Consider the following 12,372-nt stretch of genomic DNA (forward strand, 5'->3'; position numbering starts at 1 on the left):
CGCGCGCCACCGCGTTTCCACCACGCTGGCGTCTGCGCGCGTCCGCAACGCTGGGGCTTGTTCGCTGGCGCCGCCTGGAGCTGGGAACCCGGTTGCGCCCCAGTGCTATCTGCGGGAGGCAGGACGCGCGTTGGCGGCCGAATCCTGGAGCGCGGGGACCGCAGGGGTCGCCCGTGCTTCCTTAGGGCCCTGTTTGCGACCGTTCATGAGGATGGGACCTCTCCCTGCCGGGCCTCCCCTCTGCTGGGAGAAGGCTGGGGAAAGGTGCGGGCGGCGCGGCGGGGCTGGGTCCCCGCTCTTACGAGTCCCCCGGCCTCAGCTCGCAGCCAGGCCCCGGCCATGCCCCGCAGATGCTGCCTTGGCCACTACACACGCCCAAGTTGGGTGCGGCACCGGGTGCTGACTTCAGAAACTTAGAACTTGAATTCTCCCTGTTTTGAGAAACCACTGACCAGATGGAAAGAGCGTTCCAATAATAAACACCTGTGTCTTCTCATTGCCTATTTGAGACAACAAAATGCTGTGGCAACATCAGGAAGTTACTCCATATGGTCTAAAAAAGGGAGGCATAAGTAATCCCCTCCGTGTTTCGCATATAATCAATAAATAGGCTGGGCTTAGTGGCTCTCGCCTGTAGTCAGCATTTTGGGAAGCTGAGGCAGGTGGATCACCCGAGGTCAGGAGTTCAAGACCAGCCTGGCCAACATGGTGAAACCCCATCTCTATTAAAAGTACAAAAATTAACCAGCATGGTGGCGGGCGCCTGTAGTCCCAGCTACTTGGGAGGCTGAGGCAGGAGATTCACTTGAACCTGGGAGGAAGAGGTTACAGTGAGCTGAGATCAAGCTGCTGCACTTAAGCCTGGGCAACAGAGCAAGAATCAGTCTCAAAAAATACATGAACAAATAACGATAAAAATGGGCAACCGGCAGCCCTCGGTGCCGCTCTGCCTATGGAGTAGCCACTCTTTCATTCCTTTACTTTCTTAATAAGCTTGCTTTCACTTCATGGACTCATCTCACCTCAAAGTCTTTTTTCCTTCCCCTTCCCCTTCCCCTGCCCCTGCCCCTGCCCCTGCCCATGCCCCTTCCCTTTCCTTCCCTTTCCGAGTCTCGCGCTGTCGCCCAGGCTGGATTGCAGTGGGGTGATCTTGGCTCAGTGCAAGCTCCGCCTCCCAGGTTCACGCCATTCTCTTGCCTCAGCCTCCTCTAGTAGCTGGGACTACAGGCGCCCGCCACCACGCCCGGCTAATTTTTTGTTGTTGTTGTTGTTGTTGTTGTTTTAGTAGAGACGGGGTTTCACCGTGTTAGCCAGGATGGTCTCGATCTCCTCACCTCGTGAACCGCCTGCCTGGGCCTCCCAAAGTGCTGGGATTACAGGCGTGAGCCACCGCACCCAGCCTCAAATTCTTTCTTGCTTAAGATCCAAGAACCCTCTCTTGGATCTGGATGGGGTCCCCTTTCCAGTAACAAGACCATTTTAATAACAAAAGTGTAAGAAGGACACAGTCTGCTAAAACAGAATCTTAAATAATGTAATCATGGCAGTGACTTTCCATAGACTTTGCCTTATGCTATCGGTTAGATCAAATCACAAGTGCCACGCTCACTGGAGGGGAGGAAAAGATACAAAACATGAACACCAGGGAGTGGACTCATTGGGGTCACCCCAGGGATACCCTGGATTTGACTGCAACTGAAATACATGAGAAATTTGATATAAAGTTTAAAAGCATTTATCATGATGTTATGTAGTATTTAGTGAGGCAGAGCTTGCAGTGAGCTGAGATCCTGCCGTTGCACTCCTGCCTGGATGACAGAGCGAGACTCTGTCTCAAAAAAAAAAAAAAAAAAAAAAAAAGGTAATTTGCAGTTCAAAAGAAGAACGAAAGAAAATTTAGCCGGGTGCGGTGGTTCACGCCTGTAATCCCAGCACTTTGGGAGGCTGAGGTGGGTGGATCACCAGGTCAGGAGTTCAAAACCACCCTGGCCAAGATGGTGAAACCCTGGCTCTACTAAAAATACAAAAATTAGCCGGGTGTGGTGGCGGATGCCTGTTATCCCAACTACTTGGGAGGCTGAGGCAGAGAATTGCCTGAACCCAGGAGGCGGAGGTTGCAGTGAGCTGAGATCACACCACTGCACTCCACCCTGGGCGACACAGTGAGACTCGGTCTCAGAAAAAAAAAAAGAAAGAAAAAAAAGAAAATTTAATGCTATTTCAGCATTCTCTATACATACCCGTATTCTCCTCTGTTACCATAGTGCACTATGCATTCCTCACTAGTGTTCTATTATTGTTGTTGGTTTATTATCTCTTAGGCCTTGAGCTTGTCTGTTTTTTTGTTTTTGTTTTTGTTTTGAGACAGAGTCTCACTTTGTTGCCCAGGCTGGAGTGCGGTGGTGCTATCTCAGCTAATTGCAACCCCCACCTGCTGGGTTCCAGCTATTCTCTTGCCTCAGCTTCCTGAGCAGCTGGGATTACAGGTGCATTCCACTATGCCCAGCTAATATTTGCATTTTCAGTAGAGATGGGGTTTCACCATGTTAACCAGGCTGGTCTCGAACTCTTGACCTCAGGTGATCCGTCCGCCTTGGCCTTCCAAAGTGCTGCGATTACAGGTGTGAGAGCCCAAGCTGGGCCAACCTTGAGCTTTTCAAGATTAGGAATGATGTCTTTTCATTTCTTTTTTTTTTTTGAGACGGAGTCTCGCTCTGTCGCCCAGGCTGGAGTGCAGTGGCGCAATCTCGGCTCACTTCAAGCTCCGCCTCCCGGGTTCACGCCATTCTCCTGCCTCAGCCTCCCGAGTAGCTGGGACTACAGGCGCCCGCCCCTGCGCCCGGCTAATTTTTTCTATTTTTAGTAGAGACGGGGTTTCACCATGGTCTCGATCTCCTGACCTTGTGATCCGCCCACCTCGGCCTCCCAAAGTGCTGGGATTACAGGCGTGAGCCACCACGCCCGGCCGTCTTTTCATTTCTTTATCCACAATCTCCTGTACAGTTCCTGGTACATAGTAAATTCGCAATAAATTAGTTGTTAGGTCTCTATTTACTTATTTATTTAGAGACAGGGTCTCCGTTGTCTTACCTTCCAGGCCTCTGCCACCTTCAGTCACTCCCACTAGCAACTTTCCCAGAGCTGACCCTGGGCAGAATCAGGTTTCCTATGAAGTGTACACATACACACACACACACATACTCGCGAAACCCTGAAGTGTGGAAGGTAGCTTATTGGAGGATTAAACCTAATAAAGTTGCTCATCTGTAAAGCCTGTGTGTTTGCTTGTATACAATCAGAAGAATAAACCATTCAAGGAGAAGAAAAATAGGTAGTTTTTTGTTGTTGTTTTAGCAGAACCACAGAGCTCACCAAGAGGAAGAGATGGGAGGCTAATGAATTTAGACCCTCTCTCTATAAATCTTGCCAGGCACTGTGGCTAACGTCTGTAATCCCAGCACTTTGGGAGGCCGAGGCAGGTGGATCACCTGAGGTCAGAAGTTCGAGACCAGCCTGGCCAACATGGCAAAACCCCGTCTCTAGTTAAAAAAAAAAAAAAAAAAAAAAAAACCAAAAACCTGGGCCTGGTGATGGGCGCCTGTAATCCCAGCTACTTGGGAGGCTAAGGCAGGAGAATTGCCTGAACTCAGGAGGCGGAGCTTGCAGTGAGCCCAGATCATGCCACTGCCCTCCAGCCTGGGTGACAGAGCGAGACTCTATCTCATAAAACAACAACAACAGCAGCAACAACAACAACAACAAAAACCCTGTCTCTGTAAATGTAATGACTAGCTGGAAGAAATGGGAGTCATTATCAGAGGTCTAGCATCTCTTTATTTTGTTTTTTCTTTCTTTTTTTTCTTTATTAACTTTCAGGGTTCTTTTGGTCTAGCATCTCTTTATTAAAGTGCTTTTTAGGTTGCCAGAATAATAATCGAGCAGCTAGAACTGCAAAGGAGGAAAGGAAAGAAAATTGTTGGAGCTGAATGATCTTGATTTCAACACAATGATCGTAAGTCCTATGGAGAGGAGTAGGAGGAAGATAAGTTGGTTAATGAGTACAAAAATACACTTAGATAGAAGGATAAAGTCTGGTATTTGATAACACAGTAGGGAAATTATAGTTAACAATAACTTATTGCATATTTCAAAATAGCTAGAAGAATTAGAATGTTTCCAACACAAAGAAAAGATAAATGTTTGAAGTGATGGATACCTCTATTACCCTAATTTCATCATTACACATTGTATACATGTATCAAAATATTACATGTACCCCCAAAATATATGTAACTATGATATATCAATTTAAAAACACAAATAAATTAAATGTAAACAATAACTTTTTTTAAGAAGTCCTATGGGGAGGGTAATTTCTGCAGCCTCCTCTCTTGCCAATGAGCTCGATCATTCAGAGTTTTGCAGCGGTGAATGAAGCATGTTTTACCTGCCTCTCCATGAATATTCCTTAAGCGATTCAATATTTGCTTTTGCTCATAAAAAAGATGCAACGGGGAATATCTGCTGCTATTTGTTTTATATTTGCTTCACATCTTGTTCACAGATGAAGAAATACTGAGATGAAAGGGGATGAAAGATGAGGACTCTCAGACCCTGGGGTAGAGCATATTTGTGATTCTTTGTTCATTAGATGACTGTATGTTTATCACAGAACATAGACCAGGATGTGGAAAAAAGTAAACTAGCATTTTACATACCACATCTTCCCTCCTTTATCTACTTCATCTATCTTTTTATTCCATGTTAGAAGGGAAATATTTGGCTGGGCGCAGTGGCTCATGCCTGTAATCCCAGCACTTTGGGAGGCCAAGGTGGGCAGATCACTTGAGGTCAAGAGTTCGAGGCCAGCCTGGCCAACATGGTGAAACCCCGTCTCTACTAAAAATACAAAAATTTGTTGGGCGTGGTGGCAGGCACTTGTAATCCCAGCTACTCAGGAGGCTGAGACAGGAGAATTGCTTGAACCCGGGAGGCGGCGGTTGCAATGAGCCGAGATTGCGCCACTGCATTCCAGGTTGGGTGACAGAGCAAGACTCCCATCTAAAAAAAAAAAAAAAAAAAAGGAAATAGGAAAGAGGTAATGAGAAAACAATCTAGAAGAATGACTTTCTTTCTTTCTTTCTTTCTTTCTTTCTTTTTTTTGAGACAGAGTTTCGCTCTGTTGCCCAGGCTGGAGTGCAGTGGCGCGATCTTGGCTCACTGCAAGCTCCACCTCCTGGGTTCACGCCATTCTCCTGCCTCAGCCTCCCGAGCAACTGGGATTACAGGCGCCCACCACACGCCTGGCTAATTTTTTGTATTTTTAGTAGAGACGGGGTTTCACCATGTTAGCCAAGATGGTCTCGATCTCCTGACCTCGTGATCCGCCCACCTCGGCCTCCCAAAGTGCTGGGATTACAGGTGTGAGCCACCGTGCCCAGCCGAGGAATGACTTTCAAACTTGGTTATGTTCAAACATCAGAAACAAATTGTGAACTGATTAACAATACAGATTTCATTGATAACATCAGAAATGCTGTGTCAGAAACTCAAGGAGTAGAGCTCCTAGATGATTCACATATTAGATAGTGCCAGACACATTAGCAGTACAAGAACTTGTATTTGAGAAGCAGTGCTCTGAAACAGTTTGTACCCTCTTAGAAACAGGGGGAATGCAAGAACTGAAGCTGCCTATGGAAAGTCAGCAGGCTCCTTCTTTACGTATTTTCTTTTCTTTCTTTTTTTTTTTTTTTTTGAGACAGAGTCTTACTCTATCACCCAGAGTGGAGTGCAGTGGCGCTATCTCAGCTCACTGCAACCTCCACCTCCCTCCTGGGTTCAAGTGATTCTCCTGCCTCATCCTCCTGAGTAGCTGGGACTACAGGCATGCACCACCACACCTGGCTAATTTTTTAATTTTTTAGTAGAGATGGGTTTTTGCCATGTTGGCCAGGCTGATCTCGAACTCCTAACCTCAAATAATCTGCCCGCTTTGGCCTCCCAGAGTGCTGGGAGTCACCATGCCCAATTGAAGGAGCAGATTTTACAGGTGGTGAGGGTTGAATTTTGGACATGTTATTTACTTTTTTAAAGACAGGATCTTGTTCTGTTTCCCAGGCTGGAGAATACAATCATAGCTCATTGCAGCCTTAAACACCTGGGCTCAAGTGATCCTCCTGCCTCAGCCTTCTAAGTAGCTGGGACTACAGGTGAGTAGCACCATGCCCAGTAAATTTTTAAACTTTTCTGTAGAGACAGGGTCTTGCTACGTGGCCTAGGCTGTTCTCAAACTCCTGGGCTCAAATAGTCCTCTGGCCTCAACCTCTGAAAGTGCTAGGATTATAGGCGTGAGCCACCATGTCCAGCCTGAACGCATTGATTTTCATTTGCTCACTAGACATTCAGAGTTGTTAGTACTCAGCAGTAAGCACACAGCAGTCACTGCTCCATGAAATACTGAAATTCCACCTGGCAAATGTTGTCATGTCCCTCTTCTCCAGGGACAGGGAACATTCTGTGATTAGGACCCAGTTTTGCTTTCTAGGAATGGCTCCCTGACACCCGGTTCACCAAAGCTCTTGGATTGATTCTCTGAAGCACCGGTTTTTTCCGTTATGCCTTGTGGATTCTTAGGAAGAAATGACTCCTGTTGGCAGCTGAGTGCCCTTCTCAGTCTGTATCTTGCTCACAGAACCCTGGGGGCTCAGAAACTTTTTTTTTTTTTTTTTTTTGAGAGAGGGTCTCACTCTGTCACCCAGGCTAGACTACAGTGGTGCAGTCTTAGCTCACTGCAACCTCTGCCTCCCGGGTTCAAGCAGTCCTCATGCCTCAGCCTCCCACGTAACTGGGATTACGAGCGTGTGCCACCACACCCAGCTAATTTTTGTATTTTTGGTAGATATGGAGTTTCACCATGTTAGCCAGGCTTGTCTCGAACTCCTGACCTCAAACAACCCGCCCACTTCAGCCTCCTAAAGTGCTGGGATTACAGGTGTGAGCCACTGTGCCTGGTCAAAACACGTTCGCTATGTAAAACTTTTGAAACTTCGTGAACTTTCTATGTTGAGTCTGGTTTCAGTCTACTCCACTGGTCAAAAGCTATATTACATCATTTTTCTTCAGACAAATTTCTTTCCAGACTTGATTGCGATTACTTTGAGTGTAACCGGCAGCTAACAGAAGACATTTTTATGATTCTTTTTTTTTTTTTGAGATGGAGTCTTGCTCTGTTGCCCAGGCTGGAGTGCAGTGGCACAATCTCAGCTCACTGCAAGCTCCGCCTCGCGGGTTTACGCCATTCTCCTGCCTCAGCCTCCAGAGTAGCTGGGACTACAGGTGCCCGCCACCTCGCCCGGCTAGTTTTTTGTATTTTTTAGTAGAGGCGGGTTTTCACCGTGTTAGCCAGGATGGTCTCGATCTTCTGACCTCATGATCCGCCCGTCTTGGCCTCCCAAAGTGCTGGGATTACAGGCATGAGCCACCGCGCCCAGCCAACATTTTTATGATTCTTATTGGCTCTTTTGTTTAACTGAAAAGATCCATCAGTACCAACTTAACTCTTTTAGAGGTCTTAACAAAAGATCTTCCAGCCTCATCTTGAGGATCTTTTACTGGCTGGGGAGGTTGGAGACAAGAACAGGGTTTATTTTCCAGTCTACTCAATTTTAATCTCTTGATAGTTCCTCTAAATTCTGTACAGCAGCCCTTTCCCCTTACTTCTCTTACTTCTTTCTGGCAGTCCTTACAATATGCAGCTAACAGACACCACCAACTAACACATTTAGCATTCTGCCTGGAAATCATTTTACCAAGGCCTACACATTAAGTATGTTTTATATCTTGTGAGTTGTTATAGGTAATAGTTTTACCAAGTATTTTGCTGCTACCTAACATGTCATCATTTTTCCAGTTTGCTATAGCAGTTTTCTTAGCACCTTAAGAAAACCCTCAAATTTTAAATTCATTTTGGAGTAAAACAGGCTCTTTGCTATTTACAAGATTACTTCTGAGTTGAAAAAATTCTCTGTCCATGTTTTTCCCTTTATTACCATGTTTTTCTCCTGTATTTCCCCCACTCAATCTTGGGTGCCACAATCCGACAGACAGCATGGCACTTTTTTTTTTCTTTTTGCATCTGTAATGGAAACAGACTGTTTTCTGCTGCGTGGCAGCAGACAGTAAGTGCATCCGATCTGTCAAACACAAGCATGCTTCTTGCTTTTTCACTGTTGCCCAGCACTTGCTCCCTAAACCAATGCCATATATTTTAGGCTTTTGTTAAACAGCATCCCATTTCTAGATGGCAATTTCTTTTTTGTTTGTTTGTTTTTTGTTTGAGATGGAGTCTTGCTCTGTCACCAGGCTGGAGTGCAGTGGCATGATCTCGGCTCATTGCAATCTCCGCCTCCCAGGTTCAAGTGATTCTCTTGCCTCAGCCTCCTGAATAGCTGGGATTACAGGTGCACACCACCACACACAGATAATTTTTGTATTTTTAGTAGAGATGGGGTTTCACCATGTTGGCCAGAATGGTCTCCATCTCCTTACCTCGTGATCTGCTCACCTCCCAAAGGCATGAGACACTGCATCTGGCCATAGATGCCAATTTCTGTATCAGTTAGCTACTGCTGTATAACACATGCTTCTGAAACTCAGTGGCTTAAACAGTAAGCGTTTATTAGTGTTTGTGTTTCTATGAGTCAGGTGGGTAGTCTGCTGACTTGGGCTTGCTCACATATCTGCGGTCATCTGGTGGCGTATCTTACAGGCATGAACCACCACACCCGGCCGAGTTTTCTTCTTTGATCTATGTGCTATAAAGAAGTGTGTTGTTTTTATGTCCATGTATCTGGAGATTTTCCAGTTATCATTTAGTTACTGGTTTCTGGTTTAATTCCTTTGTGGTCTGATAGCATGCTTTGTATGATGACCATTCTTTGAAATTTGTTGAGGTGTGTGCCTTTTTTTTTTTTTTTCAGATTGAGTTTCGCTCTTGTCGCCCAGGCTGGAGTGCAATGGCACGATCTTGGCTCACTGCAACCTCCTCCTCCCAGGTTCAAGCGATTCTCCTGCCTCAGCCTCCCAAGTAGCTGGAATTATAGGTGCCCACCAGTATGTCTGGCTAACTTTTTTGCATTTTTAGTAGAGACGGGATTTCTCCATGTTGGTCAGGCTGGTCTTGCACTCCCAACCTCAGGTGATCCGCCCTCCTTGGCCTCCCAAAGTGCTGAGATTACAGGCATAAGCCACTGTGCCCGGCCGAGGTGTGTTTTATGGCCCAGTATACATGCTTTTTGATGTTCATATATAGGTATGTGTATTAGGCCAATACCTAGGAATTTCTGGGTCATAACATGTATATTCAGCTCTACTAAAGATGAACAGACGATTTTCCAAAGTGGCTGTCACAACTGCACCCCCAACAATAGTGCATAACAGTTCTATGTGCTTCACGGCTTTGTCCTTGTGTTGTCTTGTCAGTTTTAAAACCTGTAGCCATTTTAGTGGATGTGTAGTATATATCATCATCGTGTTCATTTGCATTTCCTTAATGACTAAAAACATTAAGCATCTTTTCACGTACTGCCTGGCTATTTGGATTCCTCTTTGGTGAAGTGCTGTACTTAGTGATTGTTTTTCTTTCTTATTGCTTTTAGGAGTTCTTGTTATATTCTAAATTCATTGTTAGATAAAATATATCAAAAATACCTTCTCTCATTCTGTAGATCATTTTTCATTCTTTTTCTTTCTTGAGACAGGATCTAACCCTGTCGCCCAGGCTGGATTGCAGTAGCACAATCCTGACTCACTGCAGCCTTGACCTCCCAGGCTCAAACAATCCTCCTACCTCAGTCTCCTGAGTAGCTGAAACCACAGGAGTGCACCACCACACCTGGCTAATTTAAAAAAATTTTTTTGTAGAGACAGGGTCTCCCTATGTTGTCCAGGCTAGTCTCCAACTCCTGGGCTCAAGTGATCCTCCCACCTCAGCCTACCAAAGTGCTGAGTGGGTGTGAGCCACTGCACCCATTTCTTACTTTCCTAATGGTGTCTTTTGATGAACAGAGTTTTTTACTTTTAATCATATCTAATTTATCAATCTTTTCTGTGTGTTTGATGTTTTTCAGACGTGGACACCATTATTATCAACCTGTTTTTATAGAAAAGTTGAGTTGCTTGGCACTGGAACTCTGCAGGGTCTGGACCAGGGGGAGGCAGGCCTGAAACAGCAAATCACCCTCAGGCTTCTGCAGTGCACCCAGCACCGCAGGACACCCAGAGTCAGCGCCTCCTCAGATTTTGAGCCCTAAGTGCCTCACTTGCCTCGCCCTAGACCCAGCCCTCCCAAAGTGTTGAATTACCTCCTTAGGTTTATTACTTCCTAGACTAGGGCAAAATAGAAGTCAATTAGCTTTCCTTTACCAGTGTCTAGTCCGTTTGGGCTACTATCACAACATACCTTAGTTTGGGTAACGCATAAACAACAGAACGCCATTGCTCCCAGTCTGGAGGCTGGGAAGTCCAAGATCAACGCCCCGGCAGATTCTTCATCCATTAGCGTCTGTGCCTCATACAAGGGATATGTGTTCTTACACGGCAGAAGCTCTCTCTGGTCTCTTTGATAAAGACACAGTACATTTGTAAATTTATAAAGGCTACAAAGGCACGAAATTCACATATGAATTTGGGGCGGAGCACAAACATTTACACCATAGCAACCAGTACAATCAAACTAAATGATCGTCCTGTTCCGTCTACCAAATACTGCCAGAAATGGTGCCCAGCCTTAGAAAACATGTAAAGCTCTTGATATTCTTGAATACATAACTTTCACCTTTTTAAAAATTATTATTTTATTTATTTTTTTAGACAGTCTTGCTCTGTTGCCCAGGCCGGAGTGCAGCAGCTTGATCTCGGTTAACTGCAGCCTTTACCTCCTGGGTTCAAGAGATCCTCCCACCTCAGGCTCCCACTAGCTGGGACTACAGGCACGGGCCACCACAATGGCTAACTTTTGTATTTTTTGTAGAGACAGGGTCCCGCTATGTTGCTCAGGCTAGTCTCGAACTCCTGGGCTCAAGCTATCCGCCCGCCTCGGCCTCCCAAAGTGCTGGGATTACATGTGTGAGCCTGGCCTGAATAGGTGACTTTGAATGCGCTCCAGTCCCAGTCCAGTTGGAGAAACGGAAAGTTTCCCTGTCTTGAAGAAGAGGGCCCCCCGCAGCCTTCCCGAGAACTTTCCACAGGGCCGTGGCCTCAGGCGGACTGTGAACCACGATCACCAGCAGGGGGCGGCCCAGTGTTCTTAGAACCCGGGTCCCACGAGCTTGTGAACAGGGCACGAGTGAAAACCCGGATCCAGGTGCTTCCGCCGGAACGTGCCCCGAGCTCGCCCGCGCGGCTGCCTCCGCCGCTCCTGATCGGCTCTCCGGGTCTTCCCGGGGCCCAGGCTGGGGCTCATAGGGAGAAAGGAAGCGGCGCTGCGGTCCGCGGGGCGAGCCCTGCTCCGCGCGAGGTGAGTGCGAGCGCCGCATCTCCTCCAGCCGCGGCAGTCGCTTGGTGGGAGCAGGGGCTTGATGCTGAGACACGGAAAGACGCTTTTCCGGTCCCACGGAAGCTGGGACACTACCTCCGGGAGTCACAGCCTAAGGAAACTCCCTCTCTGTGCCGAGCAGGGGGTGCGTGTAAGAGACGGAGTGGTGTATGCAAAATAATCCAAGTCTGTTTTGGGGACTTAGTGGTGCATAGGCAGAGCCACTGCCTGAGATTGAAGCCTGATCCATCAGGCGGGAGGCGGGTGCCGGGCCGGAGCCTCCGCTGGAGCCCGGAGGAGGATCGCGAGGTCCCGACGCCTCCTCGCCTGCCGCGATTGGCCTCCTTCCCAGGCCCGCGGCCGTCCATTCCAGAACCTAATCTGCCTTTGCGGGGCGCAAATTGCCTTGTTCTCCCCCAGGTCTTCCTAGAGAATCACTTGTTGCAGGAATGTTGTGTTGAAGTCGTAGCAACTGTGACTTTTTAGTTGCAGAGAGCATGTTGTATTTAATGGAGAAAATGCCCCGGGAAAGCACCGGCAACTGCAGGCCTGGGTTATCCCATTTGCAAGCCATGTGTTAAGTGTTTTGCTCCCGATTAGTACCCTTAGAACAGAGCTCATTTTGTGTAAACTATAGAAATAACCATGCTGTGATTTTATGACATTTTTCTGGGGATTTTTAAATGATTTTTTAAAATAAAGCAGACGTCACACAAAATGACTTTTTCTTAACACCACGGCCCCAACGGTCTGTCCCCTGCCCCCTGCTACAGCTCCCTGCAATGATAGTTTTATGTGTTTTATGCATGAAATGACTTGAATTGTTACTTTCATTTGTG

General features: G+C 46.8%; 1 long non-coding RNA gene across 1 annotated transcript; it reads right to left on the bottom strand.

The window, feature by feature from the left end:
• Positions 1 to 3,881: 3,881 nt before the first annotated feature.
• Positions 3,882 to 11,262, bottom strand: LOC105476632 (uncharacterized). The gene is made up of 3 exons (XR_011607114.1): positions 11,121 to 11,262; positions 10,460 to 10,616; positions 3,882 to 4,019 (listed from the first exon to the last, which is right to left on the bottom strand). It is a non-coding gene; the product is annotated as an uncharacterized lncRNA (long non-coding RNA).
• Positions 11,263 to 12,372: the final 1,110 nt, after the last annotated feature.

The sequence above is a fragment of the Macaca nemestrina genome, chromosome 8 (assembly GCF_043159975.1).
Source record: "Macaca nemestrina isolate mMacNem1 chromosome 8, mMacNem.hap1, whole genome shotgun sequence".
NCBI classification, from domain to species: Eukaryota; Metazoa; Chordata; class Mammalia; order Primates; family Cercopithecidae; genus Macaca; species Macaca nemestrina.